Source organism: Mesoplodon densirostris, chromosome 6 (assembly GCF_025265405.1).
Source record: "Mesoplodon densirostris isolate mMesDen1 chromosome 6, mMesDen1 primary haplotype, whole genome shotgun sequence".
NCBI classification, from domain to species: domain Eukaryota; kingdom Metazoa; phylum Chordata; class Mammalia; order Artiodactyla; family Ziphiidae; genus Mesoplodon; species Mesoplodon densirostris.
Window position 1 is genome coordinate 67,468,549 of NC_082666.1, and position 16,271 is coordinate 67,484,819.

Below are 16,271 nucleotides of genomic sequence, written 5' to 3' on the forward strand. Positions count from 1 at the left end.
TTTCAATAAGATCTTTGCTATGCTTTGTAAGTGGTATTCTAACATTTCAGTGGAAATCTCAAGCCACAAGTCAGTGTTTCTACTATTGCAGGTGTTTTCAGTGTTACTGTGGGTATAGGAAGAAACTTTATTAAGTTCATTAGTGGGGGGGTTGAAAAATCTGGAGGTGTGAAAATTAAGCTATATATAATAGCTATATATATTATCTATATGTAGGGGTCACGTTTTGTCAACTCTAGCTTTATCTCAGTGGTTTTGCATGGGCTGTTTGCTCAACCTAGAATGTCTAGCTCACATTCTCCCATCTGTCTGCACATAACGTTTATTCCTTTACTAAATTTTAAAATTAGTCACCAAAGTCTCTTTCCAGAGAGCTCTCCTACTGCATACAAACAGAATTATGTGCTAATCATATTTTACTGTTTCTGTTTTCTCAACTATACAGTGAATTGGGTAGGGGCTAGGTAGAGTCTCTCCCTTGGAATCTTTTTTATTCCCTCACTTAACACAATGTCTCATAAATTATGAGAATGAATGAATGAGTGTTTAGGTGTTTCATAATTTAACAATCATAATTTAGAATAAATTAATATTCTTGCAAAGTGTAACATTCATATCTCTATTAAAATTAATATTTTTTATCTAGTTACCTGCTTTTAGATTCTGTCTGTTCATTGTGTTTAATTTTATTGCAACTTATTTCAATGAAATTATTTGCTCTTATTTCAAATTAGAGCATTTATTTATTATATTTGCACACTTAGTTTTCCTATTTTTTTTTTTTGGCCATTTTCATTGATGGAGTGATTGGATAGCTTGTTGCTCTTTGACTTCGTTTGATTTCATAACTATTTTCATTTGTTAGTGAAGATTAAATGGACTGGAGTAATTTAATTTCCAGGGCCTAAAAGAAACATACAAGTTTATAATCTTACAAATGATCTCCCCAATGTAGTTGGCTTCCACTGGAGAATTTTAAAATCTTTTATATAAGGTATTCTCATTCTCATGCTGTTTTACTCCACCTCTTCTTGATCACATTTACACAAGGGAGTAACCTTCATAACTGTCACTCTGTCTGTCTGTTGAGAGTTACAGATCATTTTCTTACAGGAGGACAAAAGGTAAATGGTGTTACAGCTCAAATCACTCTATGCTATTTTGGCTGAAGTAAGTATAGGTGGGAATTTAAAAAATAGATTGAGTATGAATATATTTAGATGAACTGTAGAATTAACTTTTCTTCTGTTTATATTTGCATACTGTTTTTCCTTTGGAATAAACTAAATGATAAGATGCAGTGGTGCAAAGAGACTGAGAGGGAAAGTCAATTTTAATTTTAAAAGATGAGTGATGGAGTATCATCAAATTATCCCAGGAACCTTGAAGGCCAAGCACAAAGCTTAAATTTTGTAAGAGTGCTTGCATTTGGGTACGCATAAGTTAATTCCCCATTTTCAGCAATCAACTACTTATTTGGAATTTGGTCTTCCAAAAGTCTAATATAGTAAGTATCCTTATGACAGTTAGCTGGGGACAATATTTGAGTTCCGCATAATATGATTGTGTATTTACTAATTTTCTTCAATTCTTGATTATCTTAAAAATAAAATTATAACAAAAATAAAGGTTATACATTAGGGAACAAAATCATCCTTATCTGACCACTCTAGAACATCAAACTTTTTCATGTTTTCTATCAGTCCTTGATAAAAGTGTGTGACTGTATATGTAATTGTTACCCATATAGATATAATTTTACTTTGTATTATGGTTTTTAAGATTTACTGTTACCTCATGTAGTTCTTCATGTTTTTCTTTATTTTCTAACTGTATTTGTAGACTATATAAAATTCATTTCACAACCTTTCCAAGAGAAGGACACTTTTCTGTCTCCACCATTCTCTTATATGTGGTGGTATATAGAACAAGTTTGTGCATACACATTTTTTTTCTTCCTCATAATGCATTTTAAAGGTCTGTCTCTGAGAAAAGCAGCCTGGAAACCAGAAATTAGTTATCCTCATTCTCTGCCTGGGGCACTGTACACTCTTAAGATTAAAATTGGCTTGAATTGGTGCACATATATTTTTTTTCTTTTCTTTGATCAGCTTTTCAGGATTTTACCAGTTTTATTAGCTAGGTATTTTTAAAATCTCATAGACATATAACTATATAGGCTCTAAACAAATGAAAAGTTAGACATGATATTATACTTAAACAGAAGAGGCAAACAATGTTAATATGGTGTAATGTGAGGACGTACCCACTCATGGGAGCTGAAGGTACAGTTAAGATTGATGTGTTTAGAAAAGACTTTTACACTGACCCCTCCACCACAAACAATAAAAACAACCCACCAAACTGGTTAAATGAGACTGTGGAAATGGAAGGGTTTCAGCAGCTCTCTGCCTGACAGCAAAACAGATTAGACTGACTTTGGTAAGAATTACCCAGTACACGAATGCAGTGTTGAAGCAGAAGGCAACAAATGATGAAACAGTTCTGACCACTTTTATTGATGAGGATATAGGCAAATAAAAATGTCCCCAAACCAGAACTTTATTAGACAGTTTACAAATAACTGTTTGATTAAGTATGAGGCAAAACAATTCACTGGGATGTCACCAATGGGATGGAACTGGGCATGGTGTGCCCATTTCTTATGGTGATACAAAGGCCCCTGGAACCTCAGAGTATAGGACTGACACGGATCGTGAGATGCAGACCAGATTAGTCCTGGGAGAAATTTACCAGTGAGGAACTAAGGAGGGCCTTAATTTTTAAATTTTGTATGTCAGTTGAAAAATGAAAGTTGAAGTAGCTAATTATATCTCATTTCTCCTTAAGAATATGATGTGACAATATCTTCTAAAAATAGCATATAAGAAAGTTAATGGGACTTAGAAATTTTGACTTGGACATTTATCACTTGAGAACTTCTCAGATGGCAGAAATTTTTCCCCTGTGTTAAATTTTGACCCTCTCTGTATACTTGAAGAGCATTTTAATCACAGTGTGTGTGGTTGCAAGTACTTGTATTTTGTCTTAATCTCCATCTTACTGTTTAGTATTTTAGACACTAGCTCCAAACACACAGCTTCCCAGGTCATTCTAACTATCCAGGACTTCTGTGCATCAAGATCGCTTGCATTCCATCAAAAGTTTTCAGTTATGGGTCTCATTAGTCTTCAACCTAATCAAGTCTGTTAACTTCAGTCATGCTGAAGTATTAATGAGGCTTGTGTAGTACCCTCACCTGGAGGTAATTTTTATTCCAGAAGGGAACAGCTCCTTCCTAATCCAAAATGGAATCCTAATTTCTGTCACCTAAAAAAGGCCAAGAGGACTGTGGCGGAGCAGCAGCCTTTTCATTATGTTCAAAGCACACATACAAGGGACTTCTGGCTTTGGGTTGCTGATTACAGACATAGACTTGACAGAAACAGAGTTCCCAAGTAAGGAGGTTGGTTTATGCAATGTAGATGGCCACAGCCTCTTTTGTGGCCTGAGATTGGTAAGATCTTGACTCCTATCGCATGAGCCTTCATCCACAAGGCTTTGTTTCTACTGTCTTCTGCCTTCAATATCCATCCACACTCTCTTTTTGTTTCAATTTCTGATGGAAACTGGCATGAGAAGACTAACTCCTAAAAAGAGCAAGAGTGAGTGTATTTTGCCCTTTGTCTGACTGTAAGTAATGCCCCATTATTCTTTAACTTAATTGTAGAGAATACCATCTTATGGACTTTTGGTATTATCTGTTCAATAAACATGTTTATTTACTTCAGTTCTGCATGTGTCTGTGTGTTTCAGGAAAGATTGGGGGAAGGAGGTGTAGTAACATTTTCAGGAAAAACCCTAACCTCCCAGAAATAAGTCTACTAGATCTTTGGTTTTGTTTTGTTTGTTTTTTGTATATATATTTTAACTGTTTATTACTGAGTTCTTAGAGATTAAGTGCAATATATGTGAATAATTTTTACATTTTTAAGAAAAAGCAAGATGTTAATATATGAGAATAAATTACATGTAGGAAACACGTGTTTTATAATATAGCCATCTGTTTCTCAAAAAACACTTTGAGTAATAATATCTCTTCTTTCAAGTAGCTTTAATATTGTCAAGTAAATCATGATATATAGGAAAGTAATCAATTTAGCAAAACATTGAAGAAAAAGAAAGGTTAAGGTATCAGTAGGAACTCTGAACGTTTAATTTATCATACTATGTAAGATACTTTAGCACTTACATATCTTTATCTGTAAATGTCATCACTTTGTTTTATAGTTCTTTGAAGTCCTGGTTGGATTTTATGTAGAGTTATATATCTTGGCCATTTACTGATACTGTTTAATAGGAAATAAATCAGACATATACTCTCTTGTTATTTTAGTGGGTTAGAAGGCCAGTCCATCGGCTAGGATTTATGAGATAACTAATTAAAGGTCAACAGTAGTTGTGCTGGCCAGTAGTACATTTATATTCCAAAAGGAAAATTTTATTTGCCAAAAAGAAAAAAAAATCATTTCCTGAATTGTTATTACCACTGAAAGAATGCATGAAAATCTTTTATATTTCTCATTAATAATGATCACAAGTGATTATTACTGAGCTTTATTTCTTCACCGTAGAAGGCAAGTGGTCTGCCTTGTACTGTAAAAACAGTGCAGAAACCCAAGATTTAGGCTTGGAATGGATATTTGTGTCCTCTTGAGCGATACAATTACATTATCTCTGTGACCTCAAATACAGTGCTGTGTTATCTCCAGGGCTGGAGGAACAGTGGAAGCTAACACATCTCCTAATATTTAAAAATTTAAGAAAGAATCTCCTATGAATACAAGATGCATCAATTTTTATTCTCATTGTATACATTTGCCAAAAAGAGTAATAAGATAGCTATTAACTATTTTTGATTGGAAAGCAACATTGCATTTTTATCACTGAAAAACCTTAGGTGTTCTCCAAAAGCTAAAAGAAATACTGGCAGTTACTAAAAAGTAACTGTCATGGTTACTTTATGAGAGGATAACCCTTCTACCTTTTCAGAGGAATAGTTTATTTCTTTAAAAAGTTGGGGGTTTTTTTGGTTGTTGTTTCTTTTTTCTTTTTTTTTTTTTTTTTTTTTTTTGCTAAGAAGGCTTTCCAAAGTAACCTTTTACTCCTAAATCCATGTACCCAGAAAATTAGAAATAATCACCTTGCCCAATCATATTTGATTTCTACATTTATTCTGTCAGAAAGAAGCTTGCATACTAATTGAAGTGATGGCTTTTGTGTTTTCAATAGCTAATCATGTATTATTTCTTTCCTACACACTGTTGGGCCTATTTGAATAAAAGAGATCATGAGTTCAATAAGTCCTCAGCAGTTTCTCTTGTTAAACTTCTAGTGAGATGCAATGAGAGAAAACACCCATCTCTGTAGAAACCAGACTGAGAGTTATTTCCAAAATTTGGCATGATCTGTTCTCCTGAATGGGAGTTTCAAGAAGGTCACATTTATGGTCTATATTCTAGATTATGTACCATATGTTTGATATAGAAGGATGAACAAGAAGAATGGGAATGGCAATTTTATGTCCTCCGAATCAAATATGATTGCTGACCATTGATTGGGGGAACTTATAAAGTTGCTTAGAAATGGTCTAACTTTGCCTTTATGTCAGACGTCTTTGGACATTTGACCTACATTGCAGACATGTCTGAAATTATGAAATGGATCTTGTATTGAATATAATTACCTAAGTTATAGAGTATGGCAAATTTAAAACTATTAATATATGTTTAAAAGTTTAATAAACATCTGGGGAAATTTTTAATATATGAGAATATAATTTCTTTTTTTTTCTTTATGAGAATTCAACTCTGATTTAAAGAAAGCAAAGCATGGGATTTGTCGTTACTATTGCTCTATTTTATACATTTAACTATTGACACCTGTAAATTTTCAGAAGTAGCTTTCCTTTCACTTGATCATCAAAATGTTATACCAAATTTTATTTTTTGTTTTGTTTTTGTTAGGCAAACCCAATGTATTAAAATTTTCCATCAGCTTAGATATTCATTATATGCATAAGAAATGATCTTGCCACTTGGCAGCTGAATATTTGGCCTGGATTCATCAGCTATGTGCTTCCAGGCAACAGCTGTATTGGAGCTCTGTTACCAGATTCTTTTCCATACTAAAAGCTTTGCATTGCATGTTACCAATTTGTCAAGGCCTGTGGAGTGACCAGCATATCTACTCTATACTGTAGATGATGAGGGTATTTGGAAGATATCCACATCTATTACTGTCATAAATATTTTCCAGGATGTACAATGTGAGATTTTTTAATTGAATGAGGCCAAATTCAACCTTAGAAAAAGCCAAACCAAAAGCTATCTCCAAAGCACACACACTTCTTTTGAAAAGCATATGCCATGGCCTTTGTTCATAGATTCTGTTATCCAAGAGCCTTGTTTGGGTTGGATATTTTGCTCCACTTTATTAATTTTAGCAGAAATGTTACTATCTGTAGTGACTCCCAGAGGTCCTACTGCTTTCATCCTCCATCTTTAATTAGAAAATTAAGATGAAAAAAGAAATTAAGACCAAGCAGTGATTAAAATCTTTTTTTGCTCTGGGACATTTTTGCCAATTAAGTAAAATGAGTAAAAAAATTAGGGCATTTAGGGCATTTGTTTTTCAGATTGAAAAAAAATACTTGTTGGCCCTATTTTATTTTATTGCTTAATGAAATGGTAATTTAAGGATGCTTAATTGTGCCTGAAGAGAAGGTACCACAGAAGAGGCTGCTCAAATGGGTGGACAAAGCCAGTGGGGAGGAATGGATGGCATCTGTTTTTTCTAGAAAATGAACACTAATAAAACATTAAAAAATAAAGAACCAAATACTTATTTAAGGAGGGCATTCTTTTTGAGACTGAATATTTTTAAATGAAAATGAAATACCTTGACAGATACTATTATCACTTCAAATATCAATGCAGCCAAATATCCCTCTTAACTTAAATACTTATATTCCTATTCTGGAGTTTATGCCTTGTAAAACACAGTTTAACTCAACACACTTGTAATGATACCTAATATATACTAATAACCATGCCTATTGCTGAGAAAACTAAAAGAATAAGACATCTTCTGCTTTCAAAATGTTTATACTTTTATCTTTGAGGATCTAGTCTGGAAAAGAGATATTATCCTAGGAATTTGCAGCAGAAGGACTTTAAGAACATGATATAAAATGAAAGAGCTGAAGAAGCCAAATGGGTTAATGAGGCAACCTGCATTAATGAAAACAGGAAACTACTCTACTTCTAGGGGACCAGTGTGAAGGTGTTTTCAGCAAGAGGTAGGACCATGGAAGCAGAGGTGATTTCATGGGGGATAGAGACACAGGGGAGACCAGGAATTGCCAGACACACCTGGTCACTGGAGGGATAAAAGAGAAATTTTCTGGTTTCAGTCTGTTCTTTCTAGTCTCTTATCAGTGCCTTTCAGGAAGCCAGTTGGTAAGGGAACCTAGGAAATGTAGTCCCCCTACAGAGTAAGGACAGAATAGATCTGACACCAAACAGGCAAATAATCTGGGAAATAGTTGGTAGAACAGGTAAATATGTAAAAGAGGTAATTGCAATAAACTGTGGTAAATGCAACAAAGGATGATACTCAGATTCTTTGAGGGTACATAGGAGGGCCACCGAAAGATGCCTTTTCAGTGATGGGAAATTCATGGTAGGTTTCACAGAGGTAGGATACAACTTGTTGGGTCCTGAAGAATAAGAGATGAAAGGAGGCAAACGGAGGGAGGTGAGAGCAGGACAACTTGGTGATGGATGAAAGTTGTTCCAGGCAGAAGGATCCACAAGTACAATGACTTGAAAAAATATATATAAAAATATGTATTTTTTTGGAGATCAGAGAAGACTAAAAATGTGGTAGGAGAAGAAGAATCAAGAGATAGTGTTTAAAACATAGGGTTTACCTGGAAAGCAATGGTGAGTCATGAAGAAGTTAAGAAATATGAGATGATGAGGTTAATTTTTTTATTTACTTTTTTTAAAGATTTTTTTTTGATGTGGACCATTTTTAAAATCTTTATTGAATTTGTTACAATATTGCTTCTGTTTTGGGGTTTTTGGCCACAAGGCATGTAGGATCTTAGCTCCCTGACCAGGGATTGAACCCGCACCCCTGTATTGGAAGGCAGCAAAATATTAACCACTGGACCACCGGGCAAGTCCCCATGAGGTTTAAATATTGACATGTTTGGCAAGTAGAATGTGAGGGACTGATATGGAGGAAAATCCATTCTGATTTATTGTTTTTATTTTTTTCCCTGAAATATACATGAATTTAATTTCATTTATTTTCATTATGAGAGAAAAATAATTTCTATTAATTAGAGATTATTTGGTGAGAGTGGAAAGTAGAAGAAATGGTCCATAGGGAAGAACCGTGTTAACACCTAGCTTTTTCTTTCTTACCTACCTCTTGGTCATCAATGCTAGGAGCCCCTAGGGCCCCACTTATGTAGGAATGTTCCAAACTGCTCATATATGGAGCTCCAAACCACAAATTTAGAAATTGTCTTCATAAACACGACTGTTTGTATGTTTGAGAATATGTCTGTATGTATGGTGTACAGGTGTGTGTGAGAGAGAGAGAGAAAACAGGAGCTAGAGATCACTTACATGTACCGGTACAAATACCGAAGGGTGAGCGTACTGAGCAACCTTATAAATTATTAGAGCACCACATAAAATACATTAGTATTTAATCAAGCAAATATTGAGGCTTTGAATATGCAGTAGTGTAGAATATTAGGCTATAGATACAATAATAAAGGATCTAGATTTTAATAGTTTATTTCCCCTTCTCCAAATGAGTTTTAAATTTCCTCAGAGTATGGAGCACTCCTAAACAAGAATGACAAAAATCAAATAGACTTTGGTTTAGGAAGGCACAATTGGGATTATAGTTACCATAGCAACCTGAATAATGTGTCTATATCTAAAATACATTTTTATAAACAGTTTTTGATCCACATCTAGATCATTCAGGATGGATATACACTAAGATTATAGAAATTTATAGAATTACATCATTCACTGTTACAGGAGAAATGACCCAATTGCCCTTACTAATGATGAAGAGATACTTTTTAAAATTAAATTCACAACTCTGTACATTGCAAAACTGGTCGCAGTGAATTTCTGTGAAACATAAAGGATTCATTATTTTTCTTTCTTAATCATCATCTTAGTACTTTCTCTCTCTGCCTTTCCATGGGGGTGGGGAATCTAATCCTTTTACAATTTGTTTTATCCTGATTTCTTTTCCCAACCATCTTTAGCTGAGTATTATTTTTTCTTTTAAAATACCATTATGTTTTGTTCTTATTATAGAGCTTTACATTTTTATTGTATACAATTCAGAAAGTACAAGAAAGTAAATAGGAGACAATAAAACTCCTTTAATCTTATCATCCATATAGCACTCTCAAATATATAGCAAATTTAATGCAGGTTTCTGCATTTGTATGAGTGTGTATTATGTGCATACATAGAAAAAATGGATAGATGTTGTGCATCTTTGCCTTTTTTCTTTTATACAATTTGTATTATAATGCCTATCAGTCTACTTTTTATCACTTAACATTTTATTATGATAATTTCCCTAATGTCATTCTAATTCTTTAAAAATTTTATTTTTAATTATTTCCTAAGATTCAATCATCTGAATGGACCATAATTTGTTCAGCTATCTCTCTGTCATTGGGCATACATGTCATTTAAACGTTTTGGGATCATTATATACAGCACTAATACACTTCAGCATAATCTTTGAGTACATACCTTAACTTCTATAAGTAGAATTACTGGGTTACTCAGTTTACTATGGTGTTAAAACATAATCATTATTTATTTTCCAACTGTCACCCTTTGCTAATAATTCTTGGTTTCAACTCACCTAGGCCCTATGACTTTTCTGGTTGATTCTTTCTCAGGATCTGACTAAGAAATGCTTCCAAACAACTGGTATATAAGGTCACAGCCAGAGCCATGCAACTTTCTTATTCCAGATAACTTCTTAATGTGTCTTTCTGTTAAAACGTATGGATTTCCTCAGCTTCTTTCTAGGTTAGTCTAAGCCGTCTCAAATTGTGCATTCCAAGGGTAATATAAAAAAGAGAATATGAGGAGAAAGGATATCTAGAGACAGTCTTATATATTCATCTCCAGGCAATTTCCATTATCTTCTAGACATTATCTAAATAAAAAAAACCCTTCCCATTTCTTCCATATCAAGAGACCATATAAAAGTCATTATCTTAGAATCATACAGCTGGAAGAACATAAAGACAGGACTCTAAAGATTGATGGGACCCATCTCTCCGGAACTAATCTCCAAGGAATGAGATATCCTGATTCTTACGAAAGTCTGTTTTAACTATGCAATAAGCTAAGATCTTCTTCCCTGAAGTTCTCCCTTTAAGATAAAAACTCAAATATTTCTTTTACAAATTAAATGTACAATCTTCTCTTTTCATCTTCAGTATCAATGAGAAAATTTGGAAACAAGTTGCGTAAAACCAATTTATTATAAACATAGAGACATTTCTGTAGGTTGTCATGTGATTTTTTAAAACTGTATGTAGGCTAAATACTATAGAGTATCTGAAATCTATTCAAGCCAGTTTTAAAAGCATAGCAAAACTAGGTTAATTTTAGCCCAGTTTGCCTTTAGAGACAATATTTCCACATGAATTTAAGCCCTTAGTTTTTTACCTTTTAAGGTCTTATGTCTTGAATCTAGAAAGTCAGACCTATATCCTTAAATTATAAGATTGTCCTTTCTCACATTTTATTCCCTACTACTTACTTAGAGATGAGGAAATATTGCAGATTTAAGAGTTTGATAATTGTTGGTAATTATCCCTTTAGTGTTGTCAATTGTGTTCTAAAACTATATTAGAAAGAAAAAGTAGTTAGGTTTCTCCTAAAAATGAGTTGTTTTTTGGAATCCTAAGGAAATTTAGAAAGCCAATCACAGTTAAAACCACATTTTCAGAAACATTTTTAACCTGATGAGCAACAAAAAAATATTATTTCTCTGGGATAATTTTTCTGTTTTTATTATGATTTCTTGTGGGAACAAGCCAAATAAAACCTTGCCACCCATCATAGAATTCAGAATGTGACCATTGACTTAACAAAGGATATATCCCTTGTTTCTTGTACCATTTCTACAAGTTTTTTGAAATATTTGGGTACATCAAATAATAAGAGCTACAAATTTCTCTGATACTGTAATTGTTATCAAATTTATTTCAGAAATTCCAAATATTTTGAAGTGATGTTGAGTATCTTCTGATCACTGGGTTCTAACTGCTCAGACCATATATCTAGTAGTAAATCATAGCCACTTTGCAAGAGAAAAAAATATGATGCCAAAGTAGACTAAGATACCTGTGATGATATAAAATGAGCTGAGAAAGAGTGAGACTAAGAAATAAATCTAATAGCTAATGGTATATGAGGGACAGCTGCTCTAGCCTTGAATGAAGCCATTTTGCTAGTCTTCTGAGAAGAAGCCAAGACAGGATTAAACATGCAAAGATTTATTTAGGGGAAATACCTATGTGAAAGAAAATAGGAAGTCAGAAAAGCTAAGAAAAGCCATCACACTGTGACACAAGTCTGACCCCTGGTGAAGAAGAAGGGCTTTAGAAGTGTCCTGGACTGCCAGCCATCTAGTCTAAGGAGTCATTGAGCTTAAGTCTGTCAATAAAGGAGTCCTGAATCTTCTAGGAGTGTTTCATTTTTAGAATCTCTGTTGCATTCACTCATTGGCCAGGAGCAGTCCATGAGTGGACTAGCAAATCGAGCAATGGATTTCACAGCACAATAGCTGGCACCCTTGGTCAAATGTGATCCCTGCACTAGGATTCCGTAAGGTACAGTCTCTGTCTTCCACAGTTGCAGTATTGTATAGAGTGTGTGTGTCTGTGCCTGTGCGAGTATGCATTCAGATGCCAGAGTAAGGCAACAACCACCTATCAAAAGGAACTTGAAAAAATGGGCTGCACTAGCTACTCTAAACAATGAACTCTGAAATACATATAGAATGGCTTAAACATAATACAAATGTATTTCTTGTCCTGTAAAGGATGAAATGCATGCTCTTAATTGGTGGAGACCTGTCCATCAGGTGCTACTTAGGGGTTCAATCTTCTTCTACAGTTTATCTCATGGTTTTCAAGGTCCCTGCACTTATTTGTACCAAGCTTGATGAAGGAAAAAAGGGTAAAAGATAGCACATGAGAGAGTATAGTGGACTAAGCCTGGAAGTGAGGCATTGCACCTACTCACACTTTCCATTTTCTAGAAATCTGAAACAGAACCACACTCAATGCAGACACTTTGAAATGAAGTCACGTGTGGGCCCAGAGGGAAAGAAGAAACAGATTTGGTTTGCAGCTAACAGTAGTGATCACAATTTATAAATGTCTAGTACTGTGATGTAGATTAATTCACAGAAGTTCTAAGGACTTTAGTTTATTGACATGTAAATGGAGAAAATTATGCTAATCTACCTATTTCAAAAAGATACTATATAAAGATCAAGTATAATAAGGGACACAGTGAGAGTTTTTTAAATTTTCTAAGTTATTTTATGCAATGGCAGAGTGGTATTGTTATCGAGATAGATTCTTGAGTTGACTCTTTGATGGTACCTCATTCCTTGATAGCCATGTGTTTTGTGTGCTACAGCTATTCATTTAAGAGCCTACATATGTCCTCTACATGCCGGTGCTTGAGAGCAAATCCAGCCTGGTTCCCGTTCTCATGATCATGGATGGTGCTTTTAAGAGAGCGTATGGGTGGAAGGATAGAGGAACAGTGTTGTTTTTTACATTAACAGGGGAAAGGTGAGGAGACCAGTGTGAAAATGTAAGATTAGGCATTGGAGGAAAAACTTCCAGCCTGAGAGGGAAAGATACATTGGAGCTTCAGAGAGGCATCTTTCATGCTATGAAAAAGTGCTGCTGAAGCACAATCAGTGGGTGTTGGGAGATGACTTAGGATGGATTTGGAATAGAGGAGGCAGGGGACTTGCTGACCATCACAAGGCATATGAATTATCTATGAAGTGCAATGAGAAGGCTTATGAAATCTTTACATCCAAATTTATTTTATTCAGATTTGAGCAACATTATCTTGGGCAAAGGTATTTTAACACATATTTTAATTAATAAATATAGATCATAAATTTTAAAATAAAATAACTCGGACAAAAAAGCAAAAGCTCATTAGTTTAGGAGTGTCTTAGTAAATTTTAGAAAAAGCCTTTGACTATATTCTGCCTAAGTTCTACCATAATCCTGCACAGGATTCCTAGGTTTGATGCTGTTGTAGCCCCATCGATTTCTTATCTGGTAATTACCATAGAAGTTGAATTAGCCATGATAGTTGTGGCAGAGATGGTAGCATTCAACAAATTTCCACATCCTTCTCAACATTTCTCAGTCTCCCTTGTGGTTATGTTAGGGTTATGTAGCTAATTATAATGCATGAGCTCTAGGTCGAAATGGCATGTGTTATTTCTGGACCAAGTTATGAGCTCTCCATACACTCTTATTCTCTGTGACCCTGGAGGCTAGAGACTGATAAGACAGCTTCACAGGTTGGTGAAGCTTTCCAGAGCCTGCCCCCTTGAATGTCTGTGTGAGCACAATCTACCAACTCCTCCCCCATTTGACATGTATGGGATGTATAGTGTAAAAAACAAATCTTGTTGCATTAAACCACTGAAAATTTTGAGTTAGCTTTTTACCATAGCGTAACCTACATATCTCATCTGTGGTGTGCCTTAACATCTCTAATAAGAAGAAGAAAAGAGGACCAAAGACCTTCTTTTTATAGGTACTGGAAGTGAAACCAGTCTATACAAACTCCAGTGCTAATAATATGGAGAGATATAACTAAAATAAGAGTAAATTTCAGAAAAAAATAATTGGGAAGATGATAACTTTGGCAAGATATATTTAAAATAGCTGCCACACAAGTCCCTTCTGTGACTTCATTCATTTATGTATTTGATTATTTAAATGCAAAAAATTACATTCTGTGAAATCCAAAAGGTCTTAGAACATAATTTAGTGAATTTTAATAAATATATATACCTGCATACCCAAGCCCCCAGTCAACAATAGGATATTTCCACCACCCAGAAAGTTTTCTTGAGCCCCTTCCCGGTCAGTCCCCACCATCACAGGCAACTGTTCTAGTCTCCAGAGGGTAGAATAAATGGAATCATATATTATGTATTCTTTTGCGTGTAGAATCTTTCCTTCGACGTAATGTTTTTACAATGCATGGATGTTGCTATATCATCAATTTGCTCCTTTCTTAGTCAGCATTACATGAATATTCCACAAATTGTTTATCCACCCTGCTGCAAAAGGACATTTGGGCTGTTTGCAATTTGGGTTAGTATGGATAAAGCTGCTATAAACATTCCTATATAATTCTTTTCATGAACATATGTTTTTATTTCTCACAGTTAAAGATTTGCTTGTGGAATTACTGAGTCATATAGTCATTGAATGTCTAACTTCATAAGAAAGTGCCAAATAGTTACTCAAAGGAGTTGTTTTATACTCCCAACAGTAACACATAAGATTTCCTGTTATTCCCTCTAACTTACTGCTTCAGAGGCATCCTACCAAATTTTCTGTGCTTTTTTGTTCTACTGTGTAATATTTCTAATTTTCTTTGAGACTTCTTCTCTAAGTCATAGGTTATTTAGAATTATGTTGTTTCATTTCCAAATATTTATGTCTTATCTGATTTCTTGTTTTCACTTATTTATAATTTAGTTAGGGTGTGGTCAGGAAATATTCCATAAGATTTAATCTTTTGTAAGGTGTTGAGTTTTATTTTATTATACAGGAGGTGTAGCCTATTTTGCTGAATATTTCATGTTCAACTGTTGAGCATAATATTCTATACACATCAGTTATCAAAATCATTTATATATTTATGGAATTTTTTTTTTTTTTTTTTTTGCGGTACGCGGGCCGCTCACTGTTGTGGCCTCTCCCGTTGCGGAGCACAGGCTCCGGACGCACAGGCTCAGCAGCCATGGCTCACGGGCCCAGCCGCTCCGCGGCATGTGGGATCTTCCCGGACCGGGGCACGAACTCATGTCCCCTGCATCGGCAGGCAGACTCTCAACCACTGCACCACCAGGGAAGCCCTATTTATGGTATTTTTGAGGGGCTAGTTGTTTCTCAAATGCTGAGAAAAAGCTAAAATCTCTACTGTTGAGAAATTGTCTATTTCTCACTTTAATCTGGCCATTTTCTGCAATTGATATGTCTTCCTGATGAATTGAACTTTCATCATTAGTAAATTTTTCTCTTTTCTCTTTGGTAATGATCCTTGTTTTGAAGGTTACTTTTTCAGATTCTACTTACTGTTCACATGGAATATCTTTGTGCAGTCTTTTACTCTCCATCTATCTGTGGTTTTACATTTAAGACGTTATCTTGTTAAGACAGAATTAATTTGAGTGATACCTGTTTGTTTGATTTGATGATCTATGGCTTTTATGGGAAATACTTAATTCACTCACATTTTATGTAAGTACTCACATGATTAGATTTAAACTTTTTACCTTGCTATTTATTATTTTTTGTCCCTTCAATTATTTGTTTCTCTGTTTTTCCTCTCTTACATTGGATCAGTCAATTGAATATCTTTTAGTAACGAATTTTTTAACTAGCTTTTTAGCCAGTCTTTTGGTTCTTTGTAGTTTGCAAATGGCTGCTCTAGAGATTATGATATATATCCTTAATTTATCAATGCATAATTAGAATTAAATACTGAAAAATATTACATAAAACATAGGTACCACAAAACAGTAACAATCCATTTACCACCATCCCTTATGCTGTGGTCAAATGTTTTAATTCTACAACTGTTATAACCCTCAAAAAACAGCTTTATTATTTTTGCTTTAAACAATCATTTGTCTTTTAAAGAGAAAAAATAATCTTCCATATTTACGCACATAAATATAGATGTTATAAATCCACGCCTCTGTCTGGAATATTGCCAAAACTTGCTTTAGTATTTCTTGTGGTAAAGGTTTGTTTATTTCCTTACAGCATAAGGACCCATAGTCAACCCTCCCACAAACTTAAGTGGTGCCATCTGCAGCACACTCTCTGATTCAATACTCTGGCTGACCAA